Source organism: Nicotiana tabacum, chromosome 13, assembly GCF_000715075.1.
Source record: "Nicotiana tabacum cultivar K326 chromosome 13, ASM71507v2, whole genome shotgun sequence".
Classification (NCBI taxonomy): Eukaryota; Viridiplantae; Streptophyta; class Magnoliopsida; order Solanales; family Solanaceae; genus Nicotiana; species Nicotiana tabacum.
In genome coordinates, this window is record NC_134092.1 from 32,263,289 (window position 1) to 32,278,144 (window position 14,856).

The following is a 14,856-nucleotide window of genomic DNA, read 5'->3' on the forward strand; positions in this document are numbered from 1 at the left end:
CATCAAACAACATCAAAATGACGAATCGCACCTCAAATCAAAATCTATGAACTTTTAACTTTCAAATTCTATATCTTGTGTCGAAATACATCAAACCAATTCGGAATGACTTCAAATTTTGCACACAAGTCATAAATGACCTAACAGACATATTCCAATTTCCAGAATCAGATTCCAACCTCGATATCAAAAGGTCAACCCCCCGGTCAAACTTTCCAAAAATTCAACTTTTGGCATTTCAAGCCTAATTCCACTACGGACTTCCAAATAAAATTCTGATCACGCTCCTAAGTCCAAAATCACCATACGGAGTTGTTGGAATCATCAAAATTTTATTCCGAGGTCGTTTGCACATAATTTGATATCCGGTCACTATTTGAACTTAAACTTTTAATTTTTCATCAAAATTCCATATCTCGGGTTAGGGACCTCGAAATTTGATTTCGGGCATACACCTAAGTACCAAATCACGATACTGACCTACCGGAACTGTCAAAATACTGATCCGAGTCTGTTTACTCAAAATGTTGACCAAAGTCAACTCAGTAGAGTTTTAAAGCTCTAATTCACATTTTAATCCATTTTTCACCTGAAAACTTTCAGAAAAATTTTACAGACTGCCCACGCAAGTCGAGAAATGATAAATAGTGCTTTTCGAGGTCTTAAATACAAAATTAATTATTAAATTTAAAGATGACATTTTGGGTCATCATATTCTCCACCTCTAAAACAAACGTTCGTCCTCGAACGGAGTTAGAAAAAGTACCTGAGCTGGTGAATAAGTATGGATAACAGCTGCGCATATCATGCTCGGTCTCCCAAGTCGCCTCTTCGACCGGATGACCCCTTCACTGAACCTTCACGAAAGCAATGTTCTTTGACCTCAGCTTTCGAACCTGCCTATCCAAAATTGCCATTGGTTCCTCAACATAAGATATATCCTTGTCCAACTGAACCGAACTGAAGTCTAACACATGAGACGGATCGCCGTGATATTTTTGAAACATGGAATACCGGATGAACCGCATAGAGACTAAGTGGTAGTGAAAGTTTGTAAGCCACCTCTCCAACTCTCTCAAGAATCTCAAAAGGCCCAATATACGTAGGGCTCAACTTGCCCTTCTTCACCAACCTCATCACACCCTTCATAGGTGAAACCCGGTACAATACCTGCTCACCAACCATGAATGCAACATCATGAACCTTCCGATTTTCATAACTCTTCTGTCTAGATTGGGCTGTACGAAGTCAATCCTGAATCAACTTAACCTTTACCAAGGCATCCTGAACCAAGTATGTACCCAATAACCTAGCCTCGCCCGGTTCGAACCAACCCACTAGGGACCGGCACCGCCTACCATACAAGGCCTCATACGGAGCCATCTAAATACTTGACTGGGAACTGTTGTTGTAAGCAAACTTCCAAGTGGTAAGAACTGATCCCAAGCACCCCCAAAATCTATCACACACGCACGAAGCATATCCTACAGTATATGAATAGTGTGTTCAGACTACCCGTGCGTCTGAGGGTGAAATATTGTACTCAACTCCATACGAGTACCCAACTCTCGATGTACATCCCTCCAAAACCGTGAGGTAAACTATGTACCCCGGTCAGACATGATAGATACCGGTTCACCGTGAAGTCTGACAATCTCGCAAATATATACCTGAGCCAGCTACTCTGAAGAGTAAGTAGTAATCAAGGAATGAAATGAGCTGACTTGGTCAATCTATCCACAATCACCCAAACTGCATCGAACTTCCTCCGAGTCCGTGGGAGCCCAACAACGAAATCCATAGTGATCCGCTCCCATTTCCATTCTGGAATTTCCAACTTCTGAAGCAATCCACCCGGTCGTTGATGCTCATATTTCACCTGCTGGCAATTTAGGCACCGAGCTACATATTCCACTATGTCTTTCTTCATCCGCCTCCACCAATAGTGTTGTCTCAAGTCTTGATACATCTTTGCAGCACCCGGATGAATGGAGTACCGCGAACTGTGAGCCTCCTGGAAAATCAAGTCGCGCAAACTATCTACATTTGGCACACATAGCCTACCCTGCATCCGTAATACATCTTCATCTCCAATAGTGACTTCCTTGGCATTGCCGTGCTGAATTGTGTCCTTAAGGGCAAGCAGATAGGGGTCATCATACTGACGTTCCCTGATACGGTCATAAAGAGAAGTCTGAGAAACCACACAAGCCAAAACTCGGCTCGGCTCAGAAATATCCAGTCTAACAAACTGGTTGGCAAAGGCCTGAACATCCAAGGCTAAAGGCCTCTCTGCTACCGGTAAATATGCTAAGCTGCCCAAACTCTCTGCCTTAGACTCAAGGCATCGGACACTACATTGGCTTTCCCAGGATGATAGAGAATGGTGATATCATAATCCTTAAGCAACTCCAACCATCTCCGCTGCCGCAAATTAAGATCCTTCTGTTTAAATAGATGTTGTAGACTTCGGTAATCGGTGTAGACCTCGCAATGGAAACCGTACAAATAATGCCGCCAAATCTTTAAGGCATGAACAATAGCTGCTAACTCAAAGTTGTGTACAGGATAATTCTTCTCATGAACCTTTAACTGTCTCGACGCATAGGCAATCACCCTACCGTCTTGCATCAACACTGTGCCGAGGTCAATACGCGACGCATCACAATACATAATATAAGACCCTAAACTCGTAGGTAAAACCAACATTGGGGTTGTAGTCAAAGTTGTCTTGAGATTTTGGAAGCTCTCCTTACATTCCTCGGTCCATATGAACGGAGCACCCTTGTGGGTCAATCTGGTCTTAATAGTTGTTCATAATCAATTACAAAATCGTCAATTAACTTCATGTTAACAAAAATCTCGTTTTAAACCTTCACAATACTGATAACGAGATACGAGGCATGAAGACCTCATAATTATTTACCCGAATTAATGAGTCACATTTAACGTCATCTGGGCGGGAACCTACCTCGTAGGTTAAAACTCAATAATTATAACACAAATTTGGCAAGTATGCACAGAGAATTTCATATAAAAATTTTCAAATAAGCCTAACAAGCATGACTCCCTATTAATACTATAGTACAAATTAGATTTCACAAGGGAGAACTTAAACACAAGAATTTTCCTCACAAGAATCTCGTCCTTATATAACTTCCACCGCAGCTCGTAGCCCTGTTTAAACATATCAGTTTATATTAAAATGCGAGGATCTCGTCCTCGGTTCTGAATCACAAGTAATATGCACATCATGCCAATCGAAACTTTTCATTTGCTCCTTCTAAATAATTTTCGTTAAACAAAATCACACCATATAATGAACCCCACACCGGTAGGGCATATAATTCATAATTTATAATTAATTATCCGTAAATTACATCAAAACTTACCGAAATGAGTAACAGAAAGCCACATTTAGCCTCACAGGTCTTATTAGTGACCAACATGGAATGATAGGCGTAGTTATCTCCATGGAATCTCCCAACAGGAGTAAACACATAAGTAGATTATAAAATTATGAAGCTCACTCATAAGTGGAGAACCACAGGAGGACTCATTTCGATACTGAGAACCGAATCAAGTTAAGAAAATTATTCCTTTATATTATATCAAGGTCGTACCTGTAACGACACCAACTGATGTAGCGACCTCCGCCATACCATAAAACAAATATATCAACGGCTGGGTCTCCACCTCTAGGATGCCTTCTACCCATCTGTCCTCCACCCCTAACTGGTCGTGTGGGTGGTGTAGTAACTGCAATGGGGCACGTAGCCTGAGTGCTTTGATGAAATAAGTCTCTCCCAAGTTTGAGACAATTTTCTCATGATGTGCCTAGTATCACCGTATTCATAACAACCCCTTTGCGAGTTAGGCGGCTCATATTGAGTCTGTGCCAGATAACTGGAATAACTATTGTAGGAACTCATATCGGTGGTGCATTAAAAGAACTTATTGGAGCACGCCGAGTAATCCGATGTGCGGACTGGGCTGGCCAACTGCCCGAGCCCCCTCCATAATAATTTATACTTGCAGAGTAGAATCCACTGAATCCCCCAGAACCTCAAGACGTCTTGGTCTCCTTAGTTTCCTTTTTTCCTCACCCCGAACACATTCTAATATCTTGGCAATTTGTACAACTAGCAGAAATGAAGTATCAGCTTGTAGCTCCCGAGTCGTACAAAATTTTACGATCATAATTGAGTCCTTTAATGAGTCTGTGGACTCGCCCTTTGGCTGTAGGAAGTAAAGTAGGAGTATGACGGGCTAACTTATTGAACTTGATGGCATATTTTGACACCGTCAATGGTGACCTGACGCAACCGTTCAAACCCTATGCGCCATGCATTACGGAGAGTCCGGGAAACAAACTCTTTCAAAAGCGTTTCTGAGAACTGATCCAAGTGGGCGGTGTTGCATTTGCTGGTCTGCCCTTTTCATAGGCTTGCCACGAACACCGGTGGAGAATTATCTCTCCCAAGGCTAATTTCTTCTTTTGTTATGCTGACTCAACACTGTTGAGCTGGCCCATTTCTTAACATTCTCTTTGATTCTTCTTTGGGTAACCCTTACCCCTATTTATACACAACGATCACAAAAGTAGAGCTCCATACAGAAAAATCTTGTCACGAACCACATAGTCCAGACTCTCGTCAACAAGTGTACTTCCTCCGAAGCACCCCAAAATCCGCAACAGTGATGTCCACGCTAAGTAGACCTTCTACAAATTTAGAGTTGTTTCTATAACTCCTTTGGTATTGGAGTATAGGATTATTAAGGAGGCAGACATACCACAAGTCCCAACCTTATCCTCTACGAAATCTCAGGCCTTAAACATGTGTAAATTTTAGGGAACCTTTCAGTACCGCATATATACATTTCAGGCCCAAAACTGATATAATACATGACCCCGCAATCCACCCATTGATAGTGGACGACGTGAAGTCATAGGTCACAACGCCCGATGATCCATAATAATAACCTTCACAGCTCGTATAAATCAACCAGACGCTAATGTCCGTTGCACCCTGCACATGATTCACTAGGTGATCTCTCAATACGCCCGCATCTTCAGTCGGAACCACACGTTAAGGCAATGTTTGAGCATCTCTGGCTCCCTCGTAGTCCATCTGCGACATCACGAACCGTCGAGCGCACAACTGATACTGAGTGCACAATGTCATACACGAGTGGATACAAAGGAATATGAGATATATGTTTCAAGCTAAATCAATGTCGCGCGATAAGGAATCAAAGAAGTGAATATTTTCCTAACAATTCCATAGCCTCCCGAAGATAAGTACAGACGTCTTTGTACCGATCCACAAGACTCTACTAAACCTGCTTGTGACTCATAATACCTATGAACCTAGAGCTCTGATACCAACTTGTCACGACCCCAAATTCCCTCCGTAGGATGTCGTGATGGCACCTAGTCTCTAAGACTAGGTAAGCCTATCAATGCGGAATAATAATAAATATCTGAAATAAATAAACTACAATTCAAACAATTTGAACTCCCAAAACCCGGTAGAAATAAGTCACAAGCTTCTAAGAATTTATTCTCTATGTCTCTATACATCAGAGTCTAAAGAAAATAAGGAAGACAATACAGTAAGATAGAAGGGGACTTCGGAGTCTGCGGACGCTGGCAGATATACCTCGAAATCTCCTCGTACAGCTAGTCTACTAATGCCTGGTCTGATGAGATGTACCTGGATCTGCACAAAAAGATGTGCAGAAGCGTAGTATGAGTACACCACAACGGTACCCAGTAAGTGCCAAGCCTAACCTCGGTAGAGTAGTGACGAGGTCAGGTCAGGCCCTACTAGAGAATAAATAATGGCATGGTAAAATGTTTAAACAATATTATAAGATAAAATGATAATGGAAATGAATCAAGTCATATGTCACATTTAATTACACCAAATAATGGCAAATAAATACCTCGTGGAAACAAAAAAGAATTCTTTTCAACTTTAAGAAAATCACAACAATAATCAAAGGCAACTGCGGCCATAAATCAATATCAACATGGGCACTCTCGAGGTACCGCCTCGTAGTCCCAAATCATAAATAAATTCACAATATCTCATATTCTTATCTCACCGCGGGAGCCTTCACAATTTATTTGAAAGAAAATATTTTTTTGAAATAGCATCCCGTGTTTTAGCCATCCTTATCACACCGCATGACTTCTAGTAGTTCCCCCCTACTAGCCACGCGTATCAAGCCACCCTTACCTCACCGCATGCGTTTCAATACTCAAACCTTATACCACCGCACGCGTATCAATATCATAATATATCATAATTTGCACCTCAGGTGCTCAAATAATTTAACTTGCCAAAATAATTCAACAAGAATATTTTTCCACAATAAAGAGCTCACGGCTCATGTCAAAATAATTCAACAATAATATTTTTCTACAATAAAGAGCTCACGGCACATGTCAAAATAATTCAACAATAATATTTTTTCACAATAAAGTGCTCACGGCTCATGTCAAAATAATTCAACAATAATATTTTTTCACAATAAAGAGCTCACTGCTCCATCACAATGAGTACGAAAATCTTACAAAAATATTCAGGAGTAAATAATTCAGGAAAATAATATTTCAAAATCTTTAATACGTTGCTTCAATATCAAGTTTTAAAATGTCAAATACTTCATATTAATAATATTTAGTTTAAGGAAAATCAACCTTCAAATAATGTACAGAACAAAAGAAACCAAGTTCCAACTAAACAGATAAAACAATTAGCAGGAAAAGGTCAAGCAAATTTAAAATATAAATATTAAATCAATAATGAAGAATATAACAAAATAAAATAATTTAGTTAATGTGCAACAGTGATATACATAATTTAAAATATAATCTTTCACATTTAGCCCGTGTGCACACTCGTCACCTCGTGTACACGACTTTTCACACATTACAATTATCAATTCTAAGGGAAATTTCTCCCACACAAGGTTAGACAAGTCACTTACCTCGACTTGCTCTAATTTAACCAAGTATTATGCTTTTTCCTCGATTTTCTGACTCCGATCGACTTGTATCTAATCATAATTAATTCGATACAGTCAATAAAAATTATAGTAATCAATTTCATAAGAAAATATTATATTTTTCAATAAAATCCGAAATTAGCTCAAAATTTGTCCATGGGGCCCACATCTCGGAATCCGGCAAAACTTATAAAATCCGACAATCCATTCAATTACGAGTCCACCCATATAAATTTTATCAAATTCCGATAACAAGTCGACCTCCAAATCTTAAATTTTCGTTTTTGGAAGATTTTGCAAAAATCTTGATTTTTCTTCCATAAATTCACGGATTCATAATGTAAATGAGTATGGAATCATGAAATATAATCAATATAGGATAAGGAACACTTACCCCAATGTTTTCACGTGAAAATTGCCTAAAAATCGTCCTAGAACCGTGCTCCAAAAATTCAAAACAAAATAAAAGAAATGACCATTTTCGTTCCTTAAGTTTCTGTCCATCCGTCACTAAAAGTCCACCAGAACTTGTTTGTACTAGCCTTCCTTCAATCGATCATAACTTTATGTACAAATGTCCAAATGATGAATTGTTTAACTTTCTGGAAATTAGAATCAAACGACTACAACTTTTATGTTTTGAAATGTTTTTGATTCCTTATTAATTGATAGATATAAGCTTCCAAATTCGGCTCCACGCATCAGAAATTTCTGGCGAAACTGCTCTATCAGCCTTCCTCCAATCCATCATAACTTTCTGTACAAATATTCAAATAATAAATGGTTTAACTTTATAGAAACTAGAATCAAACGGCTACAACTTTCATGTTTTGAAATGTGTCTGATTCCTTATAAATTGCGAGATATAAGCTTCCAAAGTTGGGTCCACGCACCAAAAATTTCCAGCAACCCTCTTTGTCCGAAATCCATTCCGTTTACCTTCTGAAATCTACCCGAGACCCTCGGGACCTTAACCAATTATTCAAATATATCCCAAAATATAATACAAACTTAGTCAAGGCTTCAAACCACATCAAAACGACGAATCGCACCTCAAATCAAAATCTATGAACTTTGAACTTTCAAAATTTATATCTTATGTCGAAATACATCAAATCAATTCGGAATGACTTCAAATTTTGCACACAAGTCATAAATGACCTAACAGACCTATTTCAATTTCCAGAATCGGATTTTGACCTCGATATCAAAAGGTCAACCCCCCGGTCAAACATCCCAAAAATTCAACTTTTGGCATTTCAAGCCTAATTCCACTACGCACTTCCAAATAAAATTTCGATCACGCTCCTAAGTCCAAAATTACCATACAGAGCTGTTGGAATCATCAAAATTCTATTCTGGGGTCGTTTGCACATAATTTGATATCCGATCACTATTTTAACTTAAACTTTTAATTTTTCATCAAAATTCCATATCTCGGGCTAGGGACCTCGAAATTTGATTTCGGGCATACGTCTAAGTCACAAATCACGATACGGACCTATCGAAACTGTCAAAATACTGATCCGAGTCCGTTTGCTCAAAATGTTGACCAAAGTCAACTCAGTTGAGTTATAAAGCTCTAATTCACACTTTAATCCATTTTTCACCTGAAAACTTTTCGAAAAATTTTACGGACTGCGTACACAAGTCGAGGAATGATAAATAGTATTTTTCGAGGTCTTAGAATACAAAATTAATTATTAAATTTAAAGATGACATTTTGGGTCATTAGATGTATTATCACGATTAGTTGGATTTTGGATCGTGACAGCAACCCACACCGCTTGAAAGCTTAGGATCACATTCGAATAAGTGAGTCTGTTGGGATATGTAATGCTCATGCAATCATTTGTTCCTATAACTTTTCTTCTAGAGAAGATCATGTGCTCATCATAAAAATCATGAACATTACCAAGCTTTTACTCTATTGTAATTGCAGATGTTTAATCACCTTCAGGATTTTGTGGTAGTTAGTTGGATATCGTACTGTCATATGAAGCAGAAGTTACCCCATCGACAGTCATAGAAGAAAATTTATGGTTAATTTAAGGAAGACCTCATTATCTACCCTGAAAGAATTTGTCTTATTATATACCTTTTGGATATACTCTTAATCCTAGGAAGTGTGATATCATGCATGAATGTAGTTGGAGGAGCTTAGTAGTTATTGGATGTAAGGTTCTATGTATAACTCACATTTCCATTTTATAGGGGTGACTTTAATATCTAGTACATTCTGCTTCTCATCTACAATATGATTTTAATAATTTATTTATTTATTCTGATTATTTGTTATCTATTTTCCTTTTGTAGGATTTCATGGCTGATAATGAGATGATTTCTCCTGCAAAGAACCCTGCCAAGAGAAGTAGAGAAGAGAATGGATCGTATGTGGTAGAAGTTGATTATGATCTTGCATAATTATCAAGTAACAAGGTCAAAAGACTGATTAAACAGGAGAAAAATCCATGAAATGAGGTTATTCAGACAATTGCATTAGCAAGTACTTTGGTACGAAGGAGAAGTAGTTTAAGTTGTATTTTAATTTGGTTTCTGTCATTTAGAATCATGATTTATAATTTGAACTTACTTGACTCTTTATGTTATCGACTTAATTGATATTAGACGAGCTACTGGAAAGTTTTGAAATATCGCATTTGAATGTTTATATTGTTATGTCATTCAAAGAATGATGAGAAGTAACTTTTGAATGTTATATGTGAGTTAAATGAATGAATCGAGAGTTGAATAAGTGTTTTTGTGTAGTTAATGTTTCCGTATCTACTTGTGTTTGTGAAACTTTAAACTTCTTATATATGTTAAATGTATGAGATATTGAAGTCATCCATGTACGATTAAAAACCATGTGATTTTTGAGTTTGAGATGGCTACCTTTAAAATTCATCATCCTTGACTATATTTTTGTATTTCTGTAGTAAATTTACCATACTTAATAGCATTGAAATGAGCAAATAATTAAGAACAATAAGAACAATATTATCATACTAATATTCAAAAATAGCATCCACGCATCGCTCGAATTTTAATACTAGCAAGACAATATGGATTACGGAAAAAGAAAATTAAGAATAGCACCTAAGATAATAAGATTATTTTTCCACGCAAGCTTTTTGCCTTTTTTTGTGGTAAAAATGAAATCAATAAAACTTGTCAGAAGTAGAAAAATCTAGGAGCAAAGAACCGCATAATTTCGTACATAGAAACTCAAAGAACAAAAACAGCCAACATCTCATCTGACGTCCAAATAAAGAGGTAGCAAATAAACAGATTGAGTAAAATTTGGACGGATCAAAATGGATTAAAGCAATATATAGGTTTCAATTCAACCCGTTCAAAGTTTGCTCGGATCGAAATGAGTTGGATCAAGATGATTCAAATCACGAGCTATAATCTAACACACCCAACATAGACCCAACATCTAAGCTCTATTACACACTTAGTTGCTCACTGATATAATTTTTAGATAATTAATGTGCAAAAAAAAAAAGTACTAAACAATAATTTTGAAGATAAGTTGTGTATATTTGGATTGGTTCTTCAAAATGAGCTTTTGGAGAATTATTGCGTTAGTAATCTGTTTTAGCTTTTTTTTAAACTTTCAATTGTCAATCCACGCTCGCGTGTATACCATGTATTTTGTCCAATTCGACCATGTGAACATCACTTGGTCAATGGTTAAAGAAATTTAAAATAGTGAGTTTGAACATATTTATATTATACCTGTTAATCGGGCCGAGCTGACCCGTTTACAATTCAGTTCAGCCCGGGTCAGCCCGGTACTGTAGCATTGGAGGCGGGTTGGGCGGAGAGCGAGTTTCAAACGAACAGTTTTTTGATACCGGTGCACCGGAACCCGCTAAGCTCGCTAACCCGTTAACGGATTTTTAACGGGCTACAGCCCGATTCAACCCGGTATCCGTTATAATTTTTTTTTTCCTGGACCGTTGCCAACGGTCAAATTCAAAGAATCTCATGTTAACATGGATGAACTTACAAAAATGATGCAAAACATGTGATGTACTATTTCTTATTTTTTATAATTGTTATAAAATTTCAATTTGCAAGTTCAAAAATAAAAAAAAAAAAAAAAAAAAGAACTTGCAACCTAATTTGAAGTATTATATATTATTCAATAAAAATATCTAATGAAAGCTTTCGGAACTTGATCCTTACATATTGCCTATTGGTCTTATTAAATAATTTTTTGTAGCCACTTACTTTCAAATTTCAATTTTAAAATTTTAAAATTTAAATTTCAAATTTAAAACTTTAAACTTTAAAGTTTAATTCTAAGCCTTAAAAGTTTACAAATATTTAAGTATCAATAACATTGAATAAGAAAAATAAAATGTACTTTAAAAAAAAAAATAGCCCTACCCGGTCCAACCTGCTAAGCCCGAACCCGGACGGACCAAAAAAAACTCGAAAAAGTACAACCCGCTAACAGTCCGGAACGTTAAACGGACGAGCTGATTTTTTTTTTTTTGTGTACGGGCCCGTTAAACACCTCTAGTTTATATGCTTAAATGAAACGCCGTGAAATAAGAATGCAAGTAGAACGGTCTACTTGGCTAGAGTCATTCCCAAAACATAAATTGTGGTCCTTAATTAGACATTTCTATTTTATTCTTGATAGTTTTTACATTTATCGAAGTATATTTGACGTTAAATCAATAAAAGTTGTGTTTTTGTCCTTCTACTAACAAGTCATATGAATTTAACAAAATCTTTTAGGCAGCCAAGTTTTAATTAACTTAAGGAGTGAAAATACTAAAATATTTTTTTCTTAATATAAAAAGCCACCATTACGTCATCATGTGTCAGCTTTTATCTCATATTACTTTTACCTGATTGCGGAATCAGATAATTTATCTTTAACCGTACCGTAACTATCTCGTTACCTTATAGGAAATTTTTGATGGAGCAAAATCAAAGAAGTAGTATTATATTTTAAATATGTTTAGTCAATTATTAGATAGAATTAGATCTGCTAATAACAAAAATACCAGAAATCTTAATTATCCCTTACCAAAATATTTATGGGATCAGCAATTATCCAAATCCAAAATCCACGTCATCACTCATTAGTTCCTTATCCCGTTTACATTATCAGCCCCCGTCACTTTCTCTCCCTGTATATATATACCTTGTACAGTTGCGCGTCATTTTTTTCAGAATACACAACTGTATATATATACTTCACACATCCTGTGATATATATGAAGTTTCTATCGGAACTGAGGACGTGTTGTGGCGGCGCCACCGTTACAGAGGCGGTGGAAGGGATACAGCCGGAGGAGAAAGAGAAAGAACCGGAGCTAAATCGCTCTGTTGCGACACAAAGTGCACCTTCTCGGAGGAGAAAAGTGAAGAACAGAGGGAATTGGAAACCGGTGCTCCACGTCATCTCCGAAGACAAAACGATTACCGACGTTGATCGTTATAGTTACAATCAAAAGAATGTTAGAATTCCCGGCATTAAAGTAGGCGTCAAATCTGCGGCAAAAGGTCGAGCACCGAAGAAGCACGGCATGAATTACTGGTATCAACTTGCTCCATCTTCTTTTTTTCTTTTTCTTTTTCTTTTTCTTTTTCTTTTTCTCTAGTTTTTTTGTAAGTCTCCTTTCATCTTCCCTATTCCTCCATTTAATTACCATTTTATTACGTGTGTTTTAATGTGATTCGGCACAGAATTTTATACGGAAAAAATTACTTTAAATCTCATAGTATATCAAAATTCTTTCAATGTCGTATCATTTATATAAGTGAATATTATTGATGAGGATGAGAATGTTGAAATGAAAAATTATAGAAATAAATATTCTTTTTGCAACAGATTGATAAAGAAAGTTAGATTCACAAATTGAATATATTCTTTTATAAAGAACTTTTTTATTTTTGTTTTTGCTGGATATAATTGGTGATTGGAGAAACTTGGAAAACAAAAATGTGATTTGCATCATAAAATGTTTTTATAAATCGTATCAGAAGACGAATCTGTGGTCGAAGTATTTATCAACTTTCGATCGCATAAGATAAAGCGGTTATTATTGTTAATTGCATTGTTTATGTGGCATTCTTTTTTCATCTACCAATTTAAGCTAATTGAATTAGCTAATCTTATTGATAATAACGAAAGAATAAAATAAGTATAATGGGAATTTAGTAATCTGATAATTAACTATTTTTAAATTCACATTAAAATGTTGTTAGTATGTTTTTCATTTTCTTCTTTTGTAGAGCTAACCTCTTGTATTTTTGTAACAGGAAAATGGCATATGCGATTTCCATGCCTGCCTTTTCAGGGACACTATTTTAGTCTTGCGTTCTCTTGTTTTTGTTCATTGTAAATAATTGCTCTTTTTTTCTTTTCTACTTTTATTTCTTCACTTTTTGTTCTCCTACTTGGAAATTTAGCAAAAACAGAAAATATTTCTTTTTATTTCATTTGTACAGAGTTACAAAAATGATCTCAAGTTACATTGCTTCCTCCATTCTGTAGCTTGTGGTTCTTCCTATGGTACAATTTCTAATTTTTCAATTGCAATTAGCTTCATTGCATGTCTCACCGGAGGCTGATTCAGGATTTGAGGCTTATGGGTTCCTACCGTAATTTCAAATTAATATGTAATAATAACTAGGTTCACAGTTAGGTTCACAGTTAGATATTTACAAATATTTAATGAATTTCTTAATATAAATATAAGGTCTACCGAAGAGTTACTGGGTTCCCGGGAACCCGTATTCAATGCTCTAGGTCCGCCCCTCTCATGAGTGTACATAAGTCGGTTGGTTCAGATTTTTCAATTACCAAATCAAGCTAATGATGTCGGATTTTTTAATCTATAAACCAAACTAAACTAACAAAGTCGGATTTTTCAATCTTGAGTTTTCTCAGATTTTTCGGTTTTTTCGGGTTTCGAATTTATTTCCAGTAAAGTTTTCATAGCACAGAATATATAATTTGTGCTCCAAATATTTCTTTAGTCCTAGTAAGATACAACTATGTAATGTATTTTCCAAGAAAATAACACAATAATATGAGTTAAATCATAGCATTATACTAAAATATTCAATAACAAAGATAATAAAATTAAATAAAGCAAATATTATTAATTAATAATCCATAATACAAATTAACATAATCTAAAAATACTATATAAGTCATGTTAAAATAAGTATATCTAATAAGTACATGATTAATTATATAACTAAGCACTAAAGAAAAAGATAAATTAAGTTATGCATTTTCATTATAAACCAATGCAAAACCAAAAAATAGATATCTAACATTATCATCATTCCTAGTGTTGAATTGAATTTCTTTTGTTATCATTAGTATTGATTTGAACTTTATTTGAGTTACTACATTTATGGGCTATAAAATTTATTTATCATTCAAGAATGCTAATTAATGTCCAAACTTAAAATAATACGTTAAAAGATAAAATTGTGAAAAAGTTTAAAAAATATTTATAAATTACATTACAACAAATATTTATATGTATAAAAAAAATTTATAAATTGTATTAATGTACTATCGGGTTGGTTTGGCTTCGATTTGACTTTTTTTAGTTAAAATCAAACCAAATCAATTATGATCGGGGGTTTTTTCCAATATTAAACCACATCGGGCGCGGGGAAGGGGGAGGGCTTTTTCGGATTTGACTCGAATTATGAGTTGGGTATGATTTATCGGTTCTTTTTTAAACCTTAACCCGTGGAGCAACTTCGTAATTTATAAAATTGTAGGGAAGCTGACATAGTTCTCTTTGACAACGAAATATATTAGCTGACCCATGCTTTAAATCTATT

The 14,856-nt window shown here is 35.7% G+C and overlaps 1 long non-coding RNA gene across 1 annotated transcript; it reads left to right on the forward strand.

The window, feature by feature from the left end:
* The first annotated feature begins 12,193 nt into the window (after positions 1-12,193).
* On the forward strand, positions 12,194-13,488 carry LOC107765830 (uncharacterized). Its single transcript, XR_012698262.1, has 2 exons — positions 12,194-12,583; positions 13,309-13,488. It is a non-coding gene; the product is annotated as an uncharacterized LOC107765830 (long non-coding RNA).
* Positions 13,489-14,856: the final 1,368 nt, after the last annotated feature.